Source organism: Phascolarctos cinereus, unplaced genomic scaffold, assembly GCF_003287225.1.
Source record: "Phascolarctos cinereus isolate Bilbo 61053 unplaced genomic scaffold, phaCin_HiC Scaffold_4;HRSCAF=312, whole genome shotgun sequence".
Lineage (NCBI taxonomy): Eukaryota > Metazoa > Chordata > Mammalia > Diprotodontia > Phascolarctidae > Phascolarctos > Phascolarctos cinereus.
The window spans coordinates 308,362,528-308,378,193 of NW_027555847.1; the positions used below are offsets into that span (position 1 = coordinate 308,362,528).

Consider the following 15,666-nt stretch of genomic DNA (forward strand, 5'->3'; position numbering starts at 1 on the left):
GAGGACTAGGCTTACAGATAGAGAAAGCTATATGGCCAACAGATTTTTAGGATTTTATGATGGTTAAAGATTAAGAACAGGAAGGTTTTCAGGGTCTTATGGTTTTTAAAAATTAAGGATAAGATAAGGTGGGACATAGGTTAAAGATTAATGACAGAGGGAACACTGGATAAGGCAGACAAGGAATTTTATGGTCTAGGATAAGGGGAAGTTTCATGGTGTTTCAAGATAAGGGGAAAAGGACTTTAGGATGCTCTTAAGTTACAGGATGAGTTGCAGAATGAGCCCCTCCTCAGGAGGGGCCTCACAAAGTACTGGAAAAGCAACCCTTAATGTTCTTTTTGACCCTTATGGCGCCATATGCTGTATCCACATCATCCCACTCCTCTTCTAAAAGTGATCAAATCATTTAAGAAAGTATTATTAATTTTAGTCTTCCAGTGCATGGAGAGAGTTAATCTGACTAGAGAAGTAAGGAAACGGCATATGGACATATATGGACATACTTGATATGTGATCTGCATGCCAGGAAGAACTTTACTTCAATAATCCTGAAAATACTCTTCCACGCTTTCACATTCATGTTGTCCAGGTTTTTAGCTGGCATTTACTTCGGTATTCCTAGTTTGCAGTTTACAAATTAAAACAATTTACTTTAAACTAGTACATACTCCTTTAAATTCCATCTAAATCAAGGTCAAAACATCTCTGATGAGAATAAGTCAGACTTATATAGTATTTTAAGGTGTGCTAAGTGCTTTGCAAACAATGATCCTACAGATGTAGAGACTATGAATATTATTATTCCCAAGTACCAGATAAACTGAGGAGCTAAGGGACCACTTAAACAACTAAAAATCACTGGGCTGGAGCTGGAGTGGAATACAGGTCTCCTGACTAAAACTCTTTCTACTGTGCCATGACAGCTTTTTGGCTATTTATAGTTACCTTCATTGAGAATTGAATTTTCAGGAAATTCACTTACCTCTCCCACCAAAAAAAAAAAAGAAAATAAAAAAGGGAAACATACAAATGTTGACATAACAGAAAATATGTATCTTCATTCACTCATATTTGAATTTCAAGAGACATACAGAATTTAGGACTTTAAGTGAATGACAAGGAAAATGCGGCATTATATTTGTTCTATAGGACCAGTGAAAGAACCTATTAGTAATATAAAAGCTAGGAGTCTGAATTTTTTTTAATATGGATTCCCCACATACACAGATATGAGATTTTCTAATCCAGTTTTTGAGAATCATTTCATACGAGTTATTTCTCATTCATTTCATGACTCGTTTCATAAATAATACATATGATTTAGGATTTGAGGGAGGCAGGTCTGGTGATTAGGGTCAGGCAGGCCACAGGACTGTTAGTTTGAGAGGTCTGGGAAAGGTGAGGACCATCTTATGACCAGAGGGTCTTGGCGAGATATGTGAGCTACCTCTCGGAAGGGTTTTAAGTTACGATTGGCAAGTCTTGGGCGATTGTGACCAAAGGATTTCCCCAGCAGAGTTTACAGCCAACAAATCAGGAATTTAGTAGAGAGATCTCAAGTATGGCCACATTGAGGCAGCCCACGAAACTTGGATAGGATGGTGATTAAGAAGAGTCGGAGCCTGAGGAGGTTATCACCAGAAGAGACACGGATAGAGTGGCTACGACATCCGAGTTGTGACTAACAGACCCCAGGAAATGCTCTAAGTCTCGGGTGGGGCTGTGGTTGGAAAGAAACCAGGGTCATAGCTCATAAATCCTGTGGTAGGATGAAAACTCCTTGAGGATAAGGACTTTTTAATTTTGCCTTTATACTCTTAGTTCCTAGCACAGTACCTTGTACATAATGTTTGTTGTATGGTATTAGATTGACAAAATGTCATTTATATGAATTTGTATATAAAGCAAAGTATAGGAAAAAGAAGTATATCACAAGGAAGGCAAGGAACTGAAGCTAAAACTAAGTGGTATGAGCACAGGCAGACCCTGCTGTAATCACAGAAGAGTTAACCTCTGCATGCATACTGGGTTATGGCACTGCCTTTATACTTTGAATACAAAGTATCACATAGGTACAAAATCCTTACCACATGTCAAGAATGATACTGCTCTAGCAAGAAGGATGGGGACTGGACCTGTGATCTCACCAGTAGAAGGCACTCCAAGGGGAGGAGACTTCCTCTATGAATGAGGGCTGTTTTTTTTTTCCTCTGGAGCTTATAGTCTTAGACAGGTACATGGAACACTGAGAAGTTAAGTGACTGCTCGGGGTCACATGGCCAATAGATGTCAAAGGTGGAACTGAAGCAGAAGTCTACCTGGCTTTGAGGACTTCTCTTACTATATACCATGTTATCTCTCAGGTACTACAAAAAGGTGTCTTTTTTTTCTTCAGGTAATGAATTATGGGAAAAGCAAAAATGCTATACCACTACGATGCTTTTTTACAAGGACTCAATTCAAGAACTAATTCACAACTTGTAATATATATGTATGTGTATATATGTGCATATATATATATGTGTGTGTGTGTATATATATATATATATATATATATATATATACATATATATGTGCCAAATGGAAATGCACTGTATGAAAATATAAGAAGAAAGTATCATTATATGTTATTACATTTTCTGACACAATATATTTTTGGGATGTTTCATATAGTAAATAATTCATCTAATTTGAATGTGATAACAGATGGCTGAACAGAATTTTCATTTAGATTACTTCAACAATTTTTAAATGAAACATCATATGTACTAATCAGCTATCAAGAGAATTTTAATCTATTTATTCAAATTAACTCTTTACTGAAACATCAAATTAAAATATATCTTTTGTATAAATGAAAACAACAAATGATTTCAGAACCATATATACAGTTAATTCAGCATTTAACTCTAGATAAGGCTTATACACTCCAACATGGATAACACTGTGCTAAACACCAGGAATACAAGATGAGATATGTCAGTCTCTACCAGCAAGGAATTCATAACCTAATCTCCTCTAGGCCTATTAGATGACCTAAAAGCAAAATAAAACTTTCTTTCAGGATGGGGTTTTGATTTTGTTTTTATTGGCATTTTGATTAGTAACCTGGACAAGAAGGATGGGATGAATTACAGGAATTTATCAGAGAAATGGATCTTTAAACAATCTACCCACTGAGCAAGTTGCTTTTTTCATGGTTTGGATACCAACTGATGACCTACTCCTGTATTTTCTAACCAACCTCTTCTGAAGCTAATACTTTTCTCACTATGAACATGGAGCTACTTTGCCTTCAATATAACTGTTCCACCTCCTCTGGGCATAGCAGAAAACCCTTATATACTACCTCTCTCCTAGGGAGTTATGTCTAAGGTAAATATGTTTAGATTTTAAAATACATATTATTAATATTACTGTTGTCATCTTCATTTTTCCCATTCATTCTTGTCTATTCAGTTGACATCCTCTTCTCACCTGGCAAGGCTCTGTCTTTTCTTCATTCTCCTCCATGGTCATCACATCTACTCCAATGGCTTCAATATCATCTCTGTATTAGAAACTATCTGCTCTATAGGTCTGATTCTGAACTCTCTGAGTATACCCCCAGCTGCTGGCAGGGCATTTCCATTTGGTATTCCACTAGCACCTCACTCAATAAGTCCGAAAGGTGTAACATCATCTTCTCCCTTAAACTTGCTAGGTTATTCCCCTCAGCTTCCTTATTTCCATTGATGGCATTACCATCCCAATGATCACACAAGCTAGAAACCTTTGTTTGGTTTCTCCTCTTCCCTTCTTCCTCCACATCTTAATTATTATCATATTCTACCTCCACAAATCTTCTCATATACGTCTCCTTCTCTTCAAGTCACACTGCCATCAGTCTAGTTCAGACAGTATTTACTTTCTTCCCAGAATACTGTCATTGCCTCTAACTTGCCTTCCAGTCTTCAGAATCTCTCTTTTCTAATCCATCCTTTGCTTAATAGTCAAAATAATCTTCCTAAAAACCAGTTAAACCATATCACTGCTCTGTCTCAAAAACCTTCAGCCATTCATATTTCTTAGGGGAAGCAAACAAACAAAACTCTTCAGCATGGCATTCTCAATATTCCATAAGCTCGCCACAAACTGATTGTTTTTATGACAACAGATTTTATTGACAGCTTGCATGCTTCTCTGTATTTATTCATCATATGAAATAACTTTCTACTCATTTCATAATACAACTTTAACATGCCTTATGCTTCCATCAACTAGGCTTCTAGTTCCTTAGTATTACCCTACCAATACATTCTTAACCCTCATACATTCACACAGGCCACCAGTCCCATGTCTATTTTACACTCTATGCTCAATGCCATGTGCTAAAATCCTTCTTTTGCTTTAAGGCCTGGCTGAGCTACCCCTGTTCCACGAGGCCTTCCACAACCCTTCCTTACTGAAGTGACTTTCTCTTTTGTCTGGATATCTCCTTTGTTCCTATTATATTATGCCTTATATTACTTATGGACATGTCTTACCTGCCTTATTATATTGTATGTTCCTTGAAAGCAGGACTGTGTTGTTGTTGTTGTTTTAAATTTATTTCTATATCCTATAGTACATCATAGTGCTTTGCACATAGAAGGCATTTAATAAATATTTGTTGTATGAAACTGAATTGTTGTAGGGGTTATATCATTTCAAAGGGAATTTACTAACTGAAAAAGAATGATTCTACTACTATTAGGTGGGCCCAGATAGTTATTAATCCACTGAAATCTTATAAAGTCATAATAGTCATAATACAAAGATAACAGACCCAACTCTAATGATATTCATACTTACAGTGACTTTACAGTATATCCCTTAAATTAATTAACAGACCCATATTGGGATACTCATGGCTAGAACTTTAAAAATAGCAAAATAATTTTGAAATGATCACAGAAACTGGATAGTCATAAACATATACATACATACATACCTACATACATACATATACATACATACATACATACATATATCTGTACAAATATAAATGAAATTCAATATTGAAAAATCGGAATTATGGATATGGCCAGTGGGGGGGAAAAAAAACTAAGAAGATTAAGGAACACCTCAGCAAATGCAGTACACAAAATGCTCATATCACAGTGGATAGTGAGCTGATTAATACCCAGTAATACACCATTTATTCTAAGCAAAAGAAATCAGATGGTAAGATATAGAGAAAATATAAGATATGTAGCAATGTTATTTTCCTGTTATAACCTTGCCTGGTCAGATTTTATGTATTCACTTGAAGATTTTACAGCTTTGGTAAGGAAAAGTTTGGAAGTAAAGAAGTAAGGAAAGCAAGGAAAGAGTAAGGAAAAGACAATATACATAAAAAAGTAAAATATACTTAAGAAGGTGATACAAGTGATTTAATACGTACTTAAGCACATGAAAGGTTCTTACACAAAAGATAACCAGCTGATCTCCACTCTGAGAACAACAAATAAAGAAATGGCCATAAGTTGAAGCATGAAATATTCAGGCTGATGAAAGAGAAGAATCATTTGATAGTGACAGATGTTAAACACAGAAATGAGTTACCACGGAAGGTTGAAGACATCTCTTGAGGTCTTTAAAAATAGAATTGATTCTGTCTCTACATAATGTAATCCTGCTTAAAGGCACAAAGATGAACCAGATGAGCTTTCAAGGTTCGTTTCTCAGTTCTAATAATTTCATGACTGCCAACCTCATTGAATTTGTAGAAAACTGTCACAACTAATGGATTATAACTAAATATCCTAGGGAATTTTACTATGTTCTCTATATCCAAGGAAAGTCCTTCAGAAAAGGAAAAAATGAATTTTGGTGCTGTAAATAAATTATCATGAAAAACCACTGGAGTAAAAAGTAATAATAATTTAAAAGGCAATATAATATAAATACCATCGAAGTAAATTTTTTTTCTAACTTTTCCTTTTTTAAAGAGTATATGTATCTCACCTTTCTCAACTAAATGGTATCTTTGCAAGTTTGAAATGTGACTGTGAATTGGGTCAGGAGCACAAAAGTCTGTATATTCAAAACTATAATAAATATCATATCGCTCCTGCATTAACACTCATGGAACCTATTTAGAGTTTCTGAAGCCTTCATACACAAAGCTTATTTACATAATATGATACAAATAACTATAATAAGCTTGGGTATCTAGTTTTCAAGGCCATAACAAATTAGAGATAATAAATTTAAGGGAGAACGGGACATGGAAAATGAATAGTGCCATAAACAGTCACCCTAATCACAGCATTAAATGATAGCTGACAATATGACAGCATGGAAAAATTAAGAGAAATTATTAAAAAAATAAACAATTATTTAAAAAGCATAGCAGTTTGCAATAATGTGTTGTAACTGCAAATCCATATCTCAGTATTTCCTAAGAGCATTAATGTATTCCATAGTTGATATTTATAAAACAAAAGTTATCATCCAAAAAAAGTTAAATCTTTATCAATACAAAGTAAATCATGGGGAAAAGTGTATTATATAAGATATTAAGACTTCTATTCAATTAAATATATTTGCATATGTACATATATAATTATGATTAGTCCAAGAAAACCCATTCGTAAAGGGCTCTACAATGTCAAGATTTCCACTCCATAACTTAAAGCTGATTTGCATGTATGTATAAAGCAAAAATAACATATTAAACAAAGCATTCATTTAATTTCAATACCAAAATTTTCATAAAGTACACTGATTTATAATTATGTCACATGACAGTGTGTTTCTGATGGGAACAGTACATGATAATTTGTCCTTTTGCAATGTGAATGTCAAATGTACATTTACCATAAACAGTTAATTTTCAACTTAATGGTGGCTGAACAAAGTTGACAATATTATTACAATGCCAAAGCTACATTGGGGCTGTATGGTAACCTTAAGAAAGTCATAGTTGTTCTTGATGCCTGGAGATAGTACTTTTTCTTATGTGAAATATCTCATGTGAACGGTAATCCTAATAGCAGGGAAATGTTATTTTGTTATATCATAAGTTAACTTTTATATTCACAATTTTGAAAAAAAGAGTAAGAACTAACTGCCGAGTTAGATTTCTATTTTGGAAAACAAACTACTTATGATCTGCAAATAAAAAGGAAAGTTTAATTTAAAATGAAATCAAAAGAGATTATAATGAATAATTCTTATTCTTGCTAATCCTCCACAAAGTTACTATTCCAATATCTCATCATGAAGTGGAGATAATTAGACTTTTAAAGGAGTGTGAGCTCTGACAGATCTAACCAATGAGGCAGCGTCTTGTGGGGAGAGAACATTTGGTCAGCAGAGGTAGGTTCAAATTTCACCTCCAAAAGTTAAAAGCCACTTAACCAGTTCTCTTTATGTAAAATGGGGATGATAACACCTCAAGTACTCACCTCAAAGGACTTTTTTGAGGATCAAATGAGATTGGTGTAAGGTGAAAAGTCCACCTTGGAGTGCTATATATCATCGTTATTGTTGATACTGTCATTATTATGGTTGTCATTATCATGATCACTTCCCATCTGCAGCTCTGCTTGGTTCCAACTCCAGGAACAAGATGACCCTCCCAGGATAAACTGATCACTTCTATTCCCATCACCTAGCTACTAACTCAGGACTGGATACTCAACGCTGTCCCACTTTTCTCAACCTTTTCGAGGGCAAAAGGGTGGACTCCTCTCAAAGCTTTCTTTTATGAAGAGCAAGATTTGGACTTTTCAGATCACTCTACTTTCCATATGCAGCTCTGCTTGAGTGGAGCTCCACTGAATAGGATGGAAGGAGATACTATTTGGTGTCCCCCTCCTTCCTACCCACCCTCCCAATTTCTTCCTTTTGTGTATGTCTTCCCCCTTTAAATGAGAAATTCCTTGAGGACAAGGGCTATCTTTCTTTTTCTTATTTATACCCCTGGTGCTTAGCACAGCACCTGGCACACAGTAGGTGCTTAATAAATGTTTACTGAATTGAATTACCAACAGAGACACATGCTGTCTGTCTGCTCTCTGAATCAATCCCAGGTAAATATGGAAAGGAAGATCACTAGTAGAATTAGTGATTAGGTGGACTATTTGTCAATTCAACCTATGAAATTAAACAAAGTACTAAATGGTCCCCAATCCTGTGTACAATAACAGCAGCAGAATGGCAGAAAAGGGAGCAAAAGGTGCTAAGAATCACAATTTCTAGAAAATTTATGGACATTCATTTAACTCTTGTTACTCTAAATGTAAGATCTCTCTCCAGTGACTAATCAATGAGTTTACATGACAATGGAAAAAACAAACCATATCATTATTTACATTATTAATGTAAGTAAAACAAGTAAAAAGATGTAAGAAAATTGTAGCTACATAAAAAAGATAGATTCAAATTCTATTTGGAAAAGTAGAATAAAGGAGTTGTTAGAGATAGTTTTTATTGTGTCTTCAAAGTCAGTAAGAATCATTTCAAGAGACACTTGTTTATCTCTCCTTATAGTACTCATGACGAGCCAAAGCCAAAAAGAAGGCCACAAAAACAGTTGCAGCTCATGTAACAACATCTAAGGATAGGAAGCAAAAGTGGAAAAATTCTGTAAAGGCCTCATTAAGATCCTCCAAAGTCAAACATACTTTAATTCCCATACTTGACAAAAAACATTGATTCAATCTGACAAGTGTCCTTACTTTCTCCATATTGCTAATCAGTCTTTTTCCACTATCTCCTCCTTCACCTCTGTCTCAGGTGAAGAAATGGCCCTTTTTCTTGCCAAGGCAAATCTCTCTATGTGAAGTCTTGTTGATATTCCATCCTGTTTTCTCTAGCAGAATGATCCATCATCCCCACTCTATCTACTGATTTCTTCCTTGTTGCCTACAAACACATCCATGTGTCCTTTGTCCTTAAAAAAAAAATCACTTAATCCAATAATCACCACAAGCTATTGTCCTATACCTTTATTCCCCTTCATTGCTAAACTCTGTGAAAGAGCCAATTACACTCGGTACCAGGGGCAGTTAGGTACAGTGCATACAACACTGAGCCTGGAGTCAGGAAGACCAGAGTTCAAATATGGCCTCAAACACTTAGCTGTGTGATCGAGGGCAAATCACTTAACCATGTCTGTCTCAGTTTCCTCATCTGTAAAATGAGCTGGAGAAGGAAATAGCAAACCACTCCAGTATCTTTGCCAAGAAAAGCACAAATGAAGACATGAAGAGTCAGACACAACTGAAATGATTCAACAACAATGACCACAACACTTGGTGCCTTTACTTCCTCTCCTGTCATTTGCTTCTATACAATCAACAATATGTCTTCCAACTGCATCATTCAAAAACTAAAACTAAAAATTAAAACTCCTCTTGCCATTAATTCTTAATTACCAGACTTAATGATTTTTTTCTCTGTCCTAACCCTCTTGACCTCTTTGCAGCCTTTGACACTATTGGTTACCCTTTTCTCTTTGATAATCTCCTCTCAATTTTGTGATACTGCTCTTTTCTGGCTTTCCTTTTACTTGTATGACTGTTTGTCAGTTTCCATTGCTGGATCTTTATCCAGGTTATGTCCACTAACTGTGGATTTCCTCTAAGCATCTCTCTCGGTCCCTCTTCTCTTCTACATTCTCTTGCTCAGGTCAATTATCATCATTATCTAGATGATTTCTAGATCTTGTCCAAAACAGAAAGAACTGATTATCTTTTCTCTCAAACCCCCCTCTCTTCCTAACTTCCCTATCGTTATGAAGGACAGGCACCACCACCTTCCCAAGTCATTCAGTTGGACCTGGATGTCATCCTTGAGTCACCCCTTATATTTACCATACGTGATCAATTTGTTTCCAAGTCTTGTCATCTCTACCTTCACAACAATGTTCCTAGGGTCTTCTTTCTCTTTATTCACACAGCTGCCAGCCTGATGCAGGCCCTCATCTCCTCCTGCCCAGACTATTGCAATAGCCACTGGTGGATCTCCCTGCCACCAGTCTCTCCGCACTCCAATCTATCCTTCACTCACATGCCAAAGTGATTTTCTTAAAGCACAGGTTTGTTATGTCACCCCTAACCCCACTCAGTAAACTCCGGTTGTTTCCTATTGAATCCAGAATCAAATCCCCTATTTGGCTTTCCAAGCCTTCATCACCTTCCCTCTTCCTACCTTTCCAACCTTCCTACTCTACATTTCCCTCCTTGTACTTTACAATCTAGCCACAATGGGCTGCTTGCTGCTTCTGGCACACAATACTCCATCTCCCTTCTGTGAGATGCATGTTGACTCCTCCAAGGAATGTGAACTCCTTGACAGAAGGGACTATGTTTGCGTTGGGACATCCCAGCACTTAGAAAAATACTTGGCATATTGTACACACTTAATAAATGCTTACTTACTGATTGACTAACATAAAAAAACTTGCCCATGCATACCCAGCTTGTAAGCATCCAAAGCGGGATTCATCATGATTCCACATTCAGCACTCTATCCAAGATGCCATAATAGGAGAAGCATTTTGAGAAATCTTCTGCCTATCACAAGCCAAAATCTGGCTATTTCTGGATAGTTCAAAAAATAGGAAATCCAGCAAACTCCTTTGTTCTCATCTGTGTGTCAGAGACTCAGAACGTGCATCAGCTGTCTCATATTCCTACTCCTGCTTTCCATTCAAGCAAGTGGTATTGAATATTGATGAGAAAGTCTTCCTCTAGCCTCTGGCAGTCATTTTAGACTAATTTGTTCAAGTACCAAATACCCAGTCTGCATTTTTGTGGGTAATTTATGAATAGTTCCTTTCATCCTAAGGGCACTCTGAATTTTGCATACACTGTTTATAATGAATATAGCTCATCACCTTTAATTTGATCTGTTTATTATAACATAAAAGTGCACACCAAGGTAGAATTTCAAATCAAAAGATGCCCTTTAATCCTACATGCTTAATATATATTGTTTTACACCAAGTTAGAAAAAAATATAAATTAATGAGATAGATCATGTTTTCAAATTTTGGATTATACAGTATGCAATTATTTGTACAGGATGAAATTAAATTAACTTGCTTTATTAAAAATTCTCTTATGACATTGGGGATAAAAATAATTGTGGGAAACTTAAATTTTTCTACATGTAATTAAAGCCATTAGTGATATGACATGAATGTATATAATTTCAAAAATCTGTTTTAGATCTATATAAAAATAACTTCTTTCAACTATGTAATTCTGTAGGTATTTTCTCAACGATTCGCTAAAATCCTTCATTGCTCTCAAAGTAGCAGAATCCCTACAACTATGAGTCAATGGTCTCATACAGAACAAACAACAGAATGTCTTTACACAATTTAAGATTTTAAGTCTGAATGTAAGAACAAAGTTGTAAATAGATACATATTCACTATTATTTTATATTGGCTTATAATATTATTCAGAAATGAATATAGATACTATAATTCATATATAAACACATAAATACATAAATATGTATATTACATATATACAAAACCTAGGTAATCCTGACTACCTATTAGTCTAGCTATCTATATATAATGTATCTACATATAGTCTAGCTATTTACATAGTATATAGGATCATAGGATCCTAGATTTTGAATTACAGGAGACCTTAAATGCCATTAATACGAATTCCTCATTTTATAGGTAAGAAAACAGAGACTCAAAGTATCACACAGCTAGCAGGTGTCAGATTTGTGATGTGAAAGCCCCTTCCAACACTCTATCTCATCTAGGACATGCTACTTCCAACATGCAGGCCTTGAAATTAGGACTAATGGAGTTACAAAGCTACAGCTGCAGCCTTGGCAAAATCGCTCTCAGGGGTGTGACAATCCTCTATGACCTCACAATGCAGAACAGTATTCTGACTTACACTGATTGAAAGGGTTTCCTCACCTTGAGCTTGAAGAGGAAGGTCAAGGAGGAAAAGAATGAGGAGAATGAATATCTGTATATGTGATGCATATGTAAGGGTGGAAGGCCCACTTCACCTCAATTAATGTAATTACAGAATGCTCAGATATCTTATTTGAATCAGTTAATAGATATGATTCAGCTTTAAATGTGTGAACAAGATGATTTACACCCCGTAGCCTATTTATGAAGTTTAAGCCATTTTGATTGGGCCAACAAAGGAACAGCTGATTGGCTAAACAAACAAGCTAATCATATCTGTAGAGAGCTTTAAACAGTGGAGAGATTTTAGCTGTTCATCAGTCAGTCAATGAGTCGTCCAAGTGGTGAACCAGGCAAGCAGTGAATGAGTAGAGCAGTGGGGGACTCCCAAGGTCAAGAGCTGAGGATTCTCAGCTAAGGATTCCAGAGCTGGAGCTAAGATGCTGAAAGGGAACTGCTCCTGTGGAGGGAGGGGAAGGTTTCTCTCTCCCTTTCCCCCACTTTCTCCCTCCCCACCCCAAATCTTTAACTATGTAACTGGACAGACTAGACCCTCAGCAGACAGTTCATCTGGCCAGGATCAGGGAGACTATACTTCTAGGACACAATGAATAAATCCAGGAGCAGAGTAACACTCTGAGAGTCTTAAAAAGAGAATAAGCTGAAAGGAGCATGATTCCTTGTACTAGAGAAGAATGGCAGCTTTGGATTCAAGAAAGGATTTCCAGGCCATAAAACATGAGGAAGCAGAAGGGAAAGGAACAAGCACTTGTTAAGCACCCACCCTGTGTCAGTAACTATACTAAACACTTCAAACAAATTTTATTTGGTTCACATAACAATACTGTGAGATCATCATAATAATTCCCATTTTACAGCTGAGGAAATGAAGTAGAGATTAAGTGACTTGCCCAGGATCACCTAACTAGTAAGTATCTGAGGCTATATTTGAACTCAGGCTCCAATTGTGAGTTACTTTTGCCACACATGTACTCTGCATGATGTCTCACTACCACTGTAAGTTTGAGCATGCATATGTGGGAGAGTGGGCTCCAGGATGTTGAGGGAAATGACTTGTACCTACTATTCTTACTATATCAAATCAGAAAATACCTTTGAGAAAAGCTAATTGAGGCTCCTGATAGATTGTTAATGGGAAGCAAACCAGTGAGGGATTATGAATAACACTAGAAACCTAGGCCCTTAGGCTTCTCCTAAGAACCCTGAGAATAACTAACAACCAACCTTCTGGGGGCCCCAAATATCAAGTGTGATAGAAGGCTGGGGGAGTGGCCCTGTGAGTGTGCATCTATGTGTATAAAACACACAGACATTTGTGTTCCTTTCAAACATTTAATCTATACACATTAATTCAGGGCATGCACTGAACTAAGGTTATTTTACACATGAGAAACTTCAGGAGGGAGAAACTAAATGACTTTCCTTCTGTCATTCCAAAAATCATAGCAAAAACAAGAACAGAACTAGAATTTCCAAATTCTTTATCCAATTGCCTCAATTACCCCAGTTGTTTTAAAAAAAAATCCCAATGGCATGACATTTCAATCAGATAAAAAGCATTTAGTAAGAGCCAAAATATGTACTCTAAATCCCACACACTACTCATACCGAGGATCCAAAAAATTAATCATGTATATTTATGTTTCTGGCACGGTAACATAATTTATGAATCCCAAAATATCCCAAAATATAATCTATATATTTCCTGTAAAGAATCCTGATGAATATTACTGTACTTCCTTCTTCTTTCTGCCTAGTTATTCCCTGTTGCCTAGATGTGCATCAGTACTATAAAACACTAATAACCTGTAGGAAATAATGCCTGTTTAATGGCGTAACTCTGTTTTTCCCAACTCAAACTATATTACAGGATGGTAAAATATCTAGTGTAAATTTTCTACTAGAAATCTCTCTAAAGTTCAGGGGGGGTAAGAAACAGGATGTGGAAAAACACAGGAATAGAATTCTAAGACAAGAAATAGAAGAATGAAAAAAGGGTTTTTTTAAGTTTATAGTCTTAATAAAGATCAAAATAAAAACTATCTTTTCAAAGATGTTCATATTAATATTACATGTAATTACAAAAAACTAGAAGTAATCTAAATGTCCAACAGGGGAATGGTTAAAAGAACTGTGGTACATTAATGTAATATAATATTATAGTGCAATTAAGACGAGCAAGTTAAAATACATTTTAAAAAATCTGGTGAGACCATTGTGAAATAACTCATAGAAAAAAAAGCAGAGACAGAGAAAAAACACTTACCTATGATCACATGAGAAAAAGTGAATGAAAACAAGTGAACAAAATTTGTCCCCAAAGAAGAGATGGAAATAAAAAATTCTTTTCTTTCCATAGATGAAGGGCTAAGGTTGAAATGTTGGTTAGTTTAGCTGAACTGTTCCTTTTTTGCCTTTGTTATTATTTGATAAAAGGGATGGCTCTGAAGGTACAGGAATAAATAAGAATATATGGAGTAATGTAAGTGACATAAAAACAAAAGATAATCAAAATCTTTTTAATGTAATGCTTTTGTGATCTCTTAATTGCTATATCTAATGGTCTTTTGTCAAACCTCAGCCTTCTTGACCTCTCTGCAGCTTCCATGTGATACCCAGTTGTTATGTGACCCCTCTCATGGGGGCCATCCTAGGCCTTTTTTTTTTCTTTTCTATACCTTTTCATTTGATCTCAGCTCCCATGGATTTAACAATTATTCCTATTCAGATGATTCTCAGATCTATTTTTCAAACTCTAGTCTCTCTCCTGAATTCCTGTACTACACCACTAACCACATACTAGACATTTTAATCTAGATGTCCTATAGGCATTTCAAACTCAATTATGTCCAAAATAGAACTCATAATCTTTACCTCTAAATTCTCTTTTCTTCTGAAAATTCTTGTGAGAGTTAAGGGCACACCATCTCCTTGTCACCCAGGTTCACAACCTCAGTGTCATCCCTGACACTCTCTGCCTCACCCAACACATACCATTAGTTGCCAGATCTTGTCATTTCTTCTGAATAATATATCTCCTGCATGTCCCCATGTCTTCAATCACACCACTATCACCCTACTTCTGGCACTCACCACCTTTCTTCTGGATTACCGTGTGTGATACCCCTCTGATTTGTTTGTCCTCTGTTTTTCTAATGATGGATAACCTCTTCCTTCCCAACTCTAAGTCTTTCCATATTTTTCCAAGTTCACCAACTCATCATTTCCTATACCACAGAAATATTCCAATCTTATACTGTCTAGTTATTTTAAATAGTCTAAAGCAGTATTGATTAAATATGGTTGACATATAGTATGATTCCCCCTATTTTTCTCTTTTGATTGAATCTATTTTACCTTTAACTTTGTCTGAGATCATGATCACTACCCCTGTTTCTTTCCCTAATAAATTCTACCTCTGACCTTTATTTTATGTTTGCATGCATCACTTATTTTTTATCCCTCCTGACTCTTACACTTTACTTCTACCCCAACCTTGCTCTCCTATTACTAAACCTACCCCCCTCAAAGATCTCACTCTTATCCTGTCATCCACACTCTTTGCCCTTCTTAGCCTCTTGTTTCTATCTGAATTCAGAAGACTTCTCTAGCCTTCCAAATGTTATTCCCTCTTTATCCCATTCTCAATAATCTAGACACCCTTCTATTAACCCCCCATCCTATTCCCTCAGCTTCTTATTTCTTTATAAATTTAA

General features: G+C 35.9%; 1 protein-coding gene across 5 annotated transcripts in view; it reads right to left on the minus strand.

Moving 5' to 3' along the window:
• Window positions 1–15,666, minus strand: part of XRCC4 (X-ray repair cross complementing 4) — a 360,556-nt gene that overhangs the window by 163,085 nt on the left and 181,805 nt on the right. The gene's annotated exons all lie outside the window — the stretch shown is intronic.